The sequence below is a fragment of the Elaeis guineensis genome, chromosome 2 (assembly GCF_000442705.2).
Source record: "Elaeis guineensis isolate ETL-2024a chromosome 2, EG11, whole genome shotgun sequence".
Classification (NCBI taxonomy): domain Eukaryota; kingdom Viridiplantae; phylum Streptophyta; class Magnoliopsida; order Arecales; family Arecaceae; genus Elaeis; species Elaeis guineensis.
The window spans coordinates 88692946-88706841 of record NC_025994.2 but is presented as its reverse complement, the minus strand read 5'-3'; positions in this window follow the sequence as shown (position 1 = coordinate 88706841).

Below are 13896 nucleotides of genomic sequence, written 5' to 3'. Positions count from 1 at the left end.
TTCATATATATGGAAAAACTATCAACCCTTTAAATATGAATTTTTTTTTTTTTTAAATGGGGTTTGCTATAGTTTTTTTTTTCTTTTTTTATTCAAAAAATAAGATGAATCGTAACTGTTGGGTATAGAATACCCACAGCCGAAACCAGCGGAATCGACGACGGAACAGAACGGCTCCGCCCGGACTCCTACGGGAGCCGGGCTCCGCCTCCAACATCAGCTGCAGAACAGCTCCGCCCGGGCTCCTACAGGAGCCGGGCTCCACCACCGGCAACGACAACGGCTCAGCTCCGCCCGGACTCCTACAGGAGCCGGGCTCCGCCGCCGACTTCAGCACAGCTCCGCCCGGACTCTACGGGAGCCGGGCTCCGCCGCCGACTTCAGCACGGCTCCGCCCGGGCTCCTACGGGAGTCGGGCTCCGCCTTCGACATCAGCAGCAGCTCAGCTCCGCCCGGACTCCTAAGGGAGCCGGGCTCCGCCGCCGACTTCAGCACGGCTCCGCCCGGGCTCCTACGGGAGCCGGGCTCCGCCTTCGACATCAGCAGCAGCTCGGTTCCGCCCGGGCTCCTACGGGAGCCGGGCTCCGCCTTCGACTTCGACAGCAGCTCAGCTCCGCCCGGACTCCTACGGGAGCCGGGCTCCGCCTTCAGTATCAGCTGCTGGTAAGCTCCGTCCGGACTCCTACGGGAGCCGGACTTCATCTTTAACTTTGATTGCAGAGGGCTCCGCCCGAACTCCTACGGGAGCCGGGTTCCGCTTTCAGTATCCACTGCAGGTAAGCTCCGTCCGGACTCCTACGGGAGCCGGACTCCACCCACGACCCCAACCGAAAGGAGGACCCCTCTCGGACTTCTACAGAGGCCGGACTCCGACCGCTGCCGAGCCTCGACCAACAGATCCGCGCCCCCTGGCAGATCACAATAACAACTGTTGGGTATAGAATACCCACAGCCGAAACCAGCAGAATCGATGACGGAACAGAACGGCTCCGCCCGGACTCCTACGGGAGCCGGGCTCCGCCTCCAACATCAGCTGCAGAACAGCTCCGCCCGGGCTCCTACAGGAGCCGGGCTCCACCACCGGCAACGACAACGGCTTAGCTCCGCCCGGACTCCTACAGGAGCCGGGCTCCGCCGCCGACTTCAGCACAGCTCCGCCCAGACTCCTACGGGAGCCGGGCTCCGCCGCCGACTTCAGTACGGCTCCGCCCGGGCTCCTATGGGAGCCGGGCTCCGCCTTCGACATCAGCAGCAGCTCAGCTCCGCCCGGACTCCTACGGGAGCCGGGCTCCGCCGTCGACTTCAGCACGGCTCCGCCCGGGCTCCTACGGGAGCCGGGCTCCGCCTTCGACATCAGCAGCAGCTCGGTTCCGCCCGGGCTCCTATGGGAGCCGGGCTCCGCCTTCGACTTCGACGGCAGCTCAGCTCCCCCCGGACTCCTACGGGAGCCGGGCTCCGCCTTCAGTATCAGCTGCTGGTAAGCTCCGTCCGGACTCCTACGGGAGCCGGACTTCATCTTTAACTTTGATTGCAGAGGGCTCCGCCCGAACTCCTACGGGAGCCGGATTCCGCTTTCAGTATCCACTGCAGGTAAGCTCCGTCCGGACTCCTACGAGAGCCGGACTCCACCCACGACCCCAACCGAAAGGAGGACCCCTCCCGGACTTCTACAGAGGCCGGACTCTGACCGCTGCCGAGCCTCGACCAACAGATCCGCGCCCCCTGGCAGATCACAATAACAACCATGATCCTGTTCCACTTCCTGTAGCGGATCCCGCGCGGCTCCATCACCCCCTGCGGCGGGCCCATTACTCTCTGACAGGCTGTGTCAACGGCCACGATTCTGCTTCGCTCCCTGCGGCAGGTGCTGCACGATTCCACTACTCGCTGACAACTAGCAGCAACGGACGCCGCTCCACTACCTGCAACAGGCCCTACATGGTAGGCTATGACAATAGCCACGAGTCTACCCCACTACCCTTCGCAATAAATTCTCCTGACCATGGGCGGCCCACTACCAGACGGTTACAAACGTCGCCATCAATCCGTTGCCTCCTCCGCCTATAAAAGGGGGATCCAGATACGTTATTCTCTAAGCTCATTTCTTATCTCAAAACTCTGCTAAATTCTCCGTTCGAGCACTCCATTCTTGTTGAGGCAGAGAACTGACTTGAGCGTCGGAGGATCTTGCCGGAGCAACCCCACCTCTGGTTTAGACTTCCCTTGCAGGTCCCGACGGCGACCGCGGCTTCCCCGACTCCAGCTTCTCTGGCGCAAGCAGATTTTTGCACCAACAGGATTGGCGCTAGAAGGAGGGCCTGAACCTTCGCAGCACCCTTGTTCTTGAAGGAGCGCTCAACGGACCCGCTTCCGGCCGTCTTTTCCGGTGCCCAATCTTCCTTCCCCCATCTGATGCCCTCTCGCGAGGTCTCTGCACAGCTACCTCCGGCTATGGTCGCCGATAAAGGGTGGCCGGATGATCGGTCTCCGTCGGATTCCGTCAACGTCATCTCGGGGGAATCCCGGCGGGAGGCAGTCATCACACCAGCCGCGTCCCTCAAGCGGCAAAAAGTTGAAGAGCCCATAGCCTTCACTGAAGAAGACGCCCAGAGAGTCCAATTCCCTCATAACGACGCGGTCGTGGTTTCCTTGAACATAGCAAATTACGACATCCGTCGTATTCTCGTCGACAACGGGAGTTCGGCCGACATCTTGTTCTACAATGCCTTTTCAAGAATGGCCACTCTTGGCGGTCATCTAAGGCCGATTTGCTCCCCCTTAATAGGGTTTACCGGTGACGCCGTTCCGACTGAAGGAATGATAGCTCTAACTGTAACCGCGGGTCAGCATCCAAAGCAGTCCAGAGCTCTAGTAAATTTCCTGGTGGTAAAGGCGCCATCTGCCTACAATGCAATTCTTGGCCGACCCGGCCTCAATGTCCTCAGAGCTGTTGTTTCAACCTACCATTTGAAATTGAAGTTCCCCACCAGCCAGGGGATCGGAGAAGTCCGGGGAGACCAAGCACTGGCCAGACATTGCTACAACATTGCCTTGCAAAGAAACGATCAAGCGGACCTCTGTCCGGTCGACGGATTGGATGCGCGCGATGACCTCACTGAAGAGAGAGGCAGTCCAATCGAAGACCTAATACCAATTCCTTTGAATGATGGGAATGCAGAGCATGTGGTGTTAATTGGCTCCAACCTGGAGGAGGAGGTGCGGACGCGTCTTGTGGATTTCCTCCGAAGGAATGCGGACGTTTTCGCATGGGTCCCGACGGATATGTCGGAGATCGACACAGAAGTCATGGAACATCATCTGGCGATCGACCCTAAACATCGGCCGACGAAAGAAAAAATCCGGAGTCATGCCCCGGAGAGGCAGAAGGCAATAGTCGAGAAAGTGGATAAGCTTCTCAAGGCCGGATTTATCAAAGAAGTCAATTATCCTGAGTGGATCTCCAATGTTGTTCTGGTCAAGAAAGCAAACGGCAAGTGGAGGATGTGTATCGACTTCAAAAAGCTGAATAAGGCTTGCCCAAAAGACAGCTACCCCCTTCCCAGGATCGACCAACTGGTGGACGCCACCTCGGGCCATGAGCTCCTCACTTTTATGGACGCGTTCTCCGGCTATAACCAGATTAGAATGGCATCGGAAGATGAAGAAAAGACAGCTTTCATCACTAATCGCGGCCTTTACTGCTACAGGGTCATGCCGTTCGGCCTCAAGAACGCGGGTGCCACCTATCAACGACTGGTGAACAAAATCTTCAAAGAGCAGATCGGCCGAAATATGGAGGTTTACGTAGACGATATGCTTGTAAAAAGCAGGTCTTCCGGAGATCATGTCGCCGACCTTGAGGAAACTTTTGGCGCTCTTCGAAAGTACAGAATGAAGCTGAACCCGACCAAATGCGCCTTTGGGGTGACCTCAGGAAAGTTCCTGGGCTTCATGGTATCGGGGCGCGGGATTGAGGCCAATCCAGAGAAAATTCGCGCCATCCAAGAGATGACCGCCCCAAGGTCGATCAAGGAGGTTCAGTGCCTCACGGGAAGGATTGCAGCTCTTAATCGCTTTGTCGCGAGGTCGGCCGAACGATGTTTGCCCTTCTTCCAAATCCTCAAGCAGCCGAAGAACTTCTGTTGGACCCCTGAATGCCAACAGGCATTCGAAGAATTAAAAGGCTACCTTAGCTCACCTCCACTGCTGGCGAAGCCCGAACCTGGGGAGAAATTATTTCTGTACCTGGCAGTCTCTCCCACAGCCCTCGCAGCGGTCCTTGTCAAAGAAGAAATGAAAGTCCAGCGGCCGGTCTACTACATTAGCCGTGCGCTGAGGGACGCCGAGACCAGGTATACTAAATTAGAAAAACTGACCTACGCCTTGTTGATTGCAGCTCGGAGACTCCGACCTTACTTTCAAGGGCACACGGTGACACTACTCACCGATCAACCGATCAAGACGGTTTTGCACCGAGCTGATACCTCTGGGAGAATGGCAAAATGGGCAATCGAGCTCACAGAATTCGACATCAACTACAAACCTAGACCAGCAATAAAGGCCCAAATATTAGCATATTTCATAATAGAGTGCACCATCCCCGAGGAGGCCGAACCTGAGCGAAGCAAAGTTGACGACCTGAAGGCTCGACCGAACTCCCCCAACAAAGAAACCAGCCCCTCCGATTGCTTTTGGACCCTCTATGTGGACGGATCTTCCAACATGGCAGGTGCAGGTGCAGGACTAATCTTGGTTAGTCCGGAGGGAGTCGTCGCGGAGTACGCTCTGCGTTTCGAGTTTCCCGCAACAAACAATGGAGCGGAATATGAAGCTCTGATTGCAGGATTAAGGGTCGCCAAAGAGCTTGGAATAGGTCGACTCCGGGTGCACAGCGACTCCCAACTTGTGGTGGGGCAAGTCAGCGGGAGCTATGAAGCACGGGAGGACAGCATGGCCAAATATCTTGAGAAAGTGAAAGAGTTCACCCCTACCTTTAGCAGTTTCGACATCAGGCAAATTCCAAGGTCAGAAAATACCAGAGCCGATCTTCTCTCCAAGCTGGCGATATCGGCTCCGGCCGAATTGCCCAAAGGCGTCCTCTTTGAAGTTCTAAAACATTCGAGTACGGAAGAACCGCGGCCCGTAATGGAGATCGACCACGAGCCCAGCTGGGTCGACCCACTGACAATCTATCTTAAAGATGGGGTCCTCCCCCAGGACGCGAAAGAGGTCCGGAAGCTCCGAAATCAAGCCTCCCGGTACATCCTTTATGAGGGCAAGTTGTACAGAAGATCATACTCCTTGCCCCTTTAAGGTGTCTCCGGCCCTCAGAAGCTGACTACGCTTTATGGGAAGTACACGAGGGAGCTTGCGGAAACCATCTGGGAGCCAGATCTTTATCCCACAAGTTACTCCGCCAAGGATACTACTGGCCAACAATGCATCGTGATTCGATCGAATATGTCAAGAAATGTGATCGATGCCAGAGATACGCCAACATCCAGAGACAACCCGCTACCGGGCTCACGCCCTTGAGTGCCCCATGGCCTTTTGCACAGTGGGGGATGGATATTCTAGACCCCTTTCCCATGGCGTCCGGTCAAAGGAAGTTTCTCCTTGTAGCGATCGACTACTTCACCAAATGGGTCGAGGCCGAGCCACTAGCAAAAATTACAGAAGCGAAAGTGCAGGATTTCATCTGAAAATCAATCGTATGCAGATTCGGTTTGCCTAGAACCCTAATCACTGATAATGGACGGCAATTCGCAGGAGCCAGATTCGCTGAATTCTGTGAAGATCTAAACATCTTCCACAACTTCACATCAGTGGCCCATCCTCAGGCAAACGGCGAAGCTGAGGTAACTAACAGAACCCTTTTGCAGGGAATTAAGACAAGGCTTGAAAGAGCGAAAGGAACTTGGGCGGACGAGCTTTATCATGTGCTATGGGCGTACCGAACTACCCAGAGATTGCCTACAGGGGAGACTCCCTTTGCTTTAGCCTTTGGTACGGAAGCAGTCATCCCGATCGAGCTTAAACTCCCGTCGGCACGAGTCGTGGCATTCGACGAACCCCAAAACGCACAAAGTCTCAGAGCCAACCTCGACCTGCTGGAAGAAAGGCGGGAGATTGCTCAGGTTCGAATGGCAGCCTACAGACAGAAAGTTGCCCGATATTACAACGCCCGGGTCAAGAACAAGGTATTTAAAGTAGGAGATCTAGTGCTCCGACGAGCTGCTGTCTCGCAACCACAGGGCCAGGAGAAACTTGCCCCAAACTGGGAGGGACCTTACGAGGTCAAGGAAGTAGTCCGGTCTGGAACTTATTATCTTAAGGAGCTCGGAGGAGCCGACCTCCCGCGACCATGGAACTCAGAAAACTTACGGATGTACTACCAGTAATTTCGTCCTAATCAAAAAATGCGTGCCCATATGTCTTGGGACAATTCAAGCAAACTGTATCAAAAACAAGAGGGCAACCTCTTAAAGTCGAAGGCCCGGTTCTTTTAGACCGGATGGGGGGAGAGGCCTCGCAACGCCCATATGTGCCCCCACAACCCTGTTAGGGACAGGAGGAGAACCTCGCCCTAACTTGAGCAAAGTCGAAGGCCCGGTTCTTTTAGACCGAATGGGGGGAGAGGCCTCGCAACGCCCATATGTGCCCCCACAGCCCTGTTAGGGACAGGAGGAGAACCTCGCCCTAACTTGAGCAAAGTCGAAGGCCCGATTCTTTTAGACCGGATGGAGGGAGAGGCCTTACAACGCCCTAATGTGCCCCCGCAGCCTTGTTAGGGACAGGAGGAGAACCTCGCCCTAACTTGAGCAAAGTTGAAGGCCCGGTTCTTTTAGACCGGATGGGGGGAGAGGCCTTACAACGCCCTAATGTGCCCCCGCAGCCCTGTTAGGGACAGGAGGAGAACCTCGCCCCAACTTGAGCAAACTCGGAGACCCGGTTCTTCTAGACCGGATGAGGGAGAGACCCCACAGCGCCCTAAAGCGCCCCCGCAAGCCAGGCCGATAACGCGAGGAGGACCTCACGCCGGCCCGAGCAAAACGAAAGGTCCGAACTCCTACGGGAGCCGGGTCCCAACGACAAAGAAGACTTCACCCGGACTCCTACGGGAGCCGGGTTTCGCTCTCAGTATCAGCCGCTGGTAAGCTCCATCCGGACTCCTACGGGAGCCGAACTTCATCTTTAACTTTGATCGCAGAGGACCCCGCCCGGACTCCTACGGGAGCCGGGGAATGCCTCCAACATCAGCTGCAGAACAGCTCCGAGGGAAACGAAAGGTCCGGACTCCTACGGGAGCCGGGTCCTAACGACAAAGAAGGCTCCACCCGGACTCCTACGAGAGCCGGGTTCCAGCGACAAAGAAGGCTCCACCCGGACTCCTACGGGAGCCGGGTCCCAACGACAAAGAAGGCTCCACCCGGACTCCTACGAGAGCCAGGTTCCAGCGACAAAGAAAACTTCACCCGGGCTCCTACGGGAGCCGGGTTCCAACGACAAAAAAGATTTCACCCGGGCTCCTACAGGAGCCAGGCTCCATCGCCGACATCAGCTACAGGACAACCCCGCCCGGACTTCTACGGAAGCCGGACTTTGCCTAGGACTTTGATTGCAGGAAAACGAAAGCTTTGCCCTGGCCCCTACGAGAACCAAGCTACTCCAACTTCAGGAGGACTTCTCCACTCGGACTCCCAAGGGAGCCGGACTCAGCTCCGACTTCAACAGAGAAAAATCCCAAGCAAAAAGGAAAGCAAACAGCGCCCAAAGGCAACGGAAGCTTGAATCCCCAAATTCAAGCCCTAGGAGGGACTTCGGGCCTGAAGGGCCCCAAGCGAACCTGCAGCCATCGACGGAATGACAATCGGGTATCTTCGAACGACGTGAGAACCGAAAAAGTAGCTCGGCAAACGACAACCCCACATGAACTGAAGAGGTCGTCGACGACCTTGGGACGACGTTATACAGACGAAGAGAAGGAAAGGAAAATGAAGAAATTCGACGGGCAACTATTTAATGTGAGATGCAGACGAGGTAACAAAATCTCTTTTTCATTTAACAAGAGTATACGTTACAGGACCCGGTGGGTCAGAAAAAAAAAGAAAGAAAAAGAAGATACACGTCATTACGAGTCTCGCAAGCACGGTTCGGGCAGGACGAACCGGAGGCCGCTTCGAGCTACGAACTCCTCTCTCCGTCTCTATCCTTCTCAGTCGCGTTCTCCAGTGCGTGTAACAGCTCTCGCCCCATCTCGCCTCATTCTGTTTCTGAAGTCCCAACCCTAACGGGAAAGGGGTGGGATAGATCTCCGGAGGCGGTAAGGGCAACGGCGGCAGTAGCGAAGACCTGTTTCAAGAAGAACCAGAGTCACCTCAGAAGCGGTAGCGACACCAGAGATGTGCCTCATCTCCGAGCACCCCACAACAACCGCCACCTAAATTGCTCCGGCAAGGTCGGCATGCGCTACTTCCACCGTCCCCGCAACAAGTTCCACTGCCTCGCCATCGATGCCGACCGCCTCCGGTCCCTCGGCCCCGACGGCGTCAAGGATCCCGTCATGGCTTATGACGGCAGCTCTGCCCTCTTGACCGGTATCACCCCGCCTTGCTACTCCGAAATTCGCGGGCAGAATAACTTCACCGACAGCCCCCATTTCTAAACCCCCGTTGTTGAAGGAATTCTTCCTCGAGCCCCCTTTAAAACGACGGAGATTCTCACCGGCCGCCATTCTCCTCCTCACCTTCCTCCAAGCCCTAAAAATCCCCTCAAGAACAGCCTCCAGAGTAGAGGACATGGTGTGGAAACCCTCAGAGAAGAATTGGGGGGGGGGCTGAAGGGGGCAAGGACTGGTGCGAGAGAGGCAAGACTCTCAGGCGAAAGAAAAGCACCAAGATGAAGCCGTGAAAGGACTGAGGGGTTTAAATAGCCGACGGATCCTAGCGCAGTTATGGCGGCGAGCGTTCCTGGGCCAGCTGGTGTGTGCCACGTGTCGCGCTTATCCCCTTCATTGCTATCGAGGGTTGACCGCTCGCAAATTCTCGTGGCACGGCGCTTGGGATCGCGTTTCAACGGGGGTTCCGAAAAAACTCTTCAGGTCACCTTCACCGAAAAGCGGGCTCTGGCGTACACACATTAAATACCAAAATATCTGGAGGCGGCCGTGCGCAGGATTCGAAGTGACGGTTCCGGCTGTACCCATCTCTCTCTCTGTACTTCCTTCGTTTGAAATTCAAACTCGGAAGTAGGGGGACTAGTGTTGGGTATAGAATACCCACAGACGAAACCAGCGGAATCGACGACGGAACAGAACGGCTCCACCCGGACTCCTACGGGAGCCGGGCTCCGCCTCCAACATCAGCTGCAGAACAGCTCCGCTCGGGCTCCTACAGGAGCCGGGCTCCACCACCGGCAACGACAACGGCTCAGCTCCGCCCGGACTCCTATAGGAGCCAGGCTCCGCCGCCGACTTCAGCACAGCTCCGCCCGGACTCCTACGAGAGCCGGGCTCCGCCGCCGACTTCAGCACGGCTCCGCCCGGGCTCCTACGGGAGCCGGGCTCCGCCTTCGACATCAGCAGCAGCTCAGCTCCTCCCGGACTCCTACGGGAGCCGGGCTCCGCCGCCGACTTCAGCACGGCTCCGCCCGGGCTCCTACGGGAGCCGGGCTCCGCCTTCGACATCAGCAGCAGCTCGGTTCCGCCCGGGCTCCTACGGGAACCGGGCTCCGCCTTCGACTTCGACAGCAGCTCAGCTCCGCCCGGACTCCTACGGGAGCCGGGCTCCACCTTCAGTATCAGCTGCTGGTAAGCTCCGTCCGGACTCCTACGGGAGCCGGACTTCATCTTTAACTTTGATTGCAGAGGGCTCCGCCCGAACTCCTACGGGAGTCGGGTTCCGCTTTCAGTATCCACTGCAGGTAAGCTCCGTCCGGACTCCTACGGGAGCCGGACTCCACCCACGACCCCAACCGAAAGGAGGACCCCTCCCGGACTTCTACAGAGGCCGGACTCCGACCGCTGCCGAGCCTCGACCAACAGATCCGCGCCCCCTGGCAGATCACAATAACAACTGTTGGGTATAGAATACCCACAGCCGAAACCAGCAGAATCGACGACGAAACAGAACGGCTCCGCCCGGACTCCTACGGGAGCCGGGCTCCGCCTCCAACATCAGCTGCAGAACAGCTCCGCCCGGGCTCCTACAGGAGCCGGGCTCCACCACCGGCAACGACAATGGCTCAGCTCCGCCCGGACTCCTACAGGAGCCGGGCTCCGCCGCCGACTTCAGCACAGCTCCGCCCGGACTCCTACGGGAGCCGGGCTCCGCCGCCGACTTCAGCACGGCTCCGCCCGGGCTCCTATGGGAGCCGGGCTCCGCCTTCGACATCAGTAGCAGCTCAGCTCCGCCCGGACTCCTACGGGAGCCGGGCTCCGCCGTCGACTTCAGCACGGCTCCGCCCGGGCTCCTACGGGAGCCGGGCTCCGCCTTCGACATCAGCAGCAGCTCGGTTCCGCCCGGACTCCTACGGGAGCCGGGCTCCGCCTTCGACTTCGACGGCAGCTCAGCTCCCCCCGGACTCCTACGGGAGCCGGGCTCCGCCTTCAGTATCAGCTGCTGGTAAGCTCCGTCCGGACTCCTACGGGAGCCGGACTTCATCTTTAACTTTGATTGCAGAGGGCTCCGCCCGAACTCCTACGGGAGCCGGGTTCCGCTTTCAGTATCCACTGCAGGTAAGCTCCGTCCGGACTCCTACGGGAGCCGGACTCCACCCACGACCCCAACCGAAAGGAGGACCCCTCCCGGACTTCTACAGAGGCCGGACTCCGACCGCTGTCGAGCCTCGACCAACAGATCCGCGACCCCTGGCAGATCACAATAACAACCATGATCCTGTTCCACTTCCTGTAGCGGATCCCGCGCGGCTCCATCACCCCCTGCGGCGGGCCCATTACTCTCTGACAGGCTGTGTCAACGGCCACGATTCTGCTCCGCTCCCTGCGGCAGGTGCTGCACGATTCCACTACTCGCTGACAACTAGCAGCAACGGACGCCGCTCCACTACCTGCAACAGGCCCTACATGGCAGGCTATGACAATAGCCACGAGTCTACCCCACTACCCTTCGCAATAAATTTCCCTGACCATGGGCGGCCCACTACCAGACGGTTACAAACGTCGCCATCAATCCGTTGCCTCCTCCGCCTATAAAAGGGGGACCCAGATACGTTATTCTCTAAGCTCATTTCTTATCTCAAAACTCTGCTAAATTCTCCGTTCGAGCACTCCATTCTTGTTGAGGCAGAGAACTGACTTGAGCGTCGGAGGGTCTTACCGGAGCAACCCCACCTCCGGTTTAGACTTCCCTTGCAGGTTCCGGAGGCGACCGCGGCTTCCCCGACTCCAGTTTCTCCGGTGCAAGCAGATTTTTGCACCAACAGACCATTGATGATCTATAATTATAATTAGATGACCCTCCAATTACCTCTCTCTGCTTCCTCCCCCAATGACCTCTCCCTCTCCCAATTTGTTCCCCCGGCGCCTTTTCTTCCCTGCCATAATCTCATCCCCCTCCTCTCTCCAACTTCTCACCCGATGTCCTCTCTCCCTCCTCTTCCTCTCCATCCCTCCCCCGTCCCCATCTCTTTTTTCACCTTGCATCATGCCCATCCACCACTGGATCATCTATTGCACATATCTCGAAGTGCTCTAGACCCATCATTCGCCTGTTTGCATGGATCTCAAAGCTATAGTGGATGGGTGAAGGAAGGTGAATCTTTTTATCAAGCCAAGGATACAACTATGATCCTTGGAAGAGGATTTTTATCTAAACAAGGAAAAAGAAAGGTTGATCGCTTATAATCTGCCTTGAAAGCTACCTAAATTATAAAATTATCAGCAAATGTTCTCTTGGCCATTTTATTATATGATATGAATTTTGGCTCTCGAATTTTGTTCAAATTAGAGTACTTGCCATCTGTACTCTAACTTTCCACCTGTTATAATAGATTTCCCTGTCAAAAAATTTGGACCATTCATCATACAGCGAACAGCAGACAAAAAATTTAAGAAAAAATTTATTTCATACATGGATTTAGGAAGCACTGCAACAAAACCCTTTTTTAAACTAGTCATGTTTAATACTTGGCATCGGCATGGATAGCTAGCACCACAGCTAGAGGGTGGTGCTAGGGTCAAGTGCAGTATGAATGTCGGTGCCATCCACTTTGTTATTGTCCTTTTCAATGATCAGACCAATAATGTTTGCATTATTGTTTCTAGTTCCAATGTGACACTTTAAATCATCCAAAAATATGGTCTCCGCGTGTAGAAAAATAATGTGAAATGAGTCTACGAAATCATTCCTCCCCCTCTCTCTACATCCTTAGGCACCTCTGAGAGACAGCTACTACACTTTACAACCTAGCTCCAATTCTGGTCCAAATTATAACAAACCTCTATTATTCGAGCCTGGACAAATCCAAACCCAAAGTCAGTACTTCCGATTAGCTTTATCCTCCTCCATCTTCACACTCTCATTCTATCACTCCCTCTCCTTAGAGATAACACTTCTACAAGGTATACCTCTATTGAATATCTGCACCAAATATTATCAAGCTTTTAACAAATGCTACCACAGAGTTGCTTCAACATTTCATCAAACGCTATATCATTCTAATAATCTTCTTCTTAGAGTCAACGTCGTCTGGTACAGAACCCTGCCTCGTTGACACCTGCCTCCAGCCTTCCTGAAGGAGTATGCCTGCCCTGTACCTTGAAGAGCGGGACTGCCTTGTACCCTGCCCCTCAGACGTCTCGAGAGATTCTGAAAGCTCCTTCGTGCCTACCGACAAAATTCCCCTGCCGATTAACACCAAACATCCGGAATCAAATCACACTTTCTCCCACTAATCATGCATTCCTCAATTCGTTTTGTAACGCGCAGTCATCATCACTGGTGCAAGACTTCGGCTGAGCACTACCAACCGCATGGCCACCTCAATGCAAGCATTGGAAAAGATCATATCGTCGGTTCCTTTTAAGTATTTTACAAAACTACCAAGTTTATCCCTAACTTCATGTGCTGTTAGAATTTTAGATCTTAGATCAGGTAAGTTACATAGCATAATTATCTCTGCTTCTATTTATTCCACTAGTTTAGTTTGATGGCGAACCAAAGGGAGAAATAAACGACAATAACACAATAAAACAGCCCAAGAAAAAAATTACATGACGCAACTGACCTCTCGAATCACCATAGAACAACCCTACGAACAGAGTTCCCAGCAATCAACTCCAAGCCGACTCCAGCACCGCACGCAAGCAATGAATGAAAGGCCTTGAAGAAACGAATAAACATCCAAACAAAATCAAAGCAATACGCTACTGAATCCAAAAGGCTCACGTATCTTCAGGCAACAACAATAACAAAATTTGTGCTGCCAAATCCCATTTACAGTGACCCCATTGCCCTTTCAAGCAACTAAGATACCAACACAAATTCAATGATCCGCACGATTTTCATAACTAGAAGCCACAATCTTTTCATCAGCTCATCATAAATCAAGCAAAAAGTAGGGGCAACCACAGGGCAGAGCATTCAGACACGTTGGAGACTGTCCCATATCCCAATAGCATAGCAATTGACCAAATAGCTGAACAAATATAATCTTTCTTTTTTTTCCTTTTGAGGAAAGCTGAACAAAATAGAATCAGCATCCCCCATGTTTCTCTCGTTGCGCCAATGTAGGTCTGACAAGAGGGAGATTGCCATAAACATGCTTGCTCAATTACGCCACATGGACAGCATATCCACTAATACATAAAGACACCATTTTTTTTCCTAACCATAACAGATTCGACAATATTTTTCTGCATGTGCAAGTAAAAGAGAA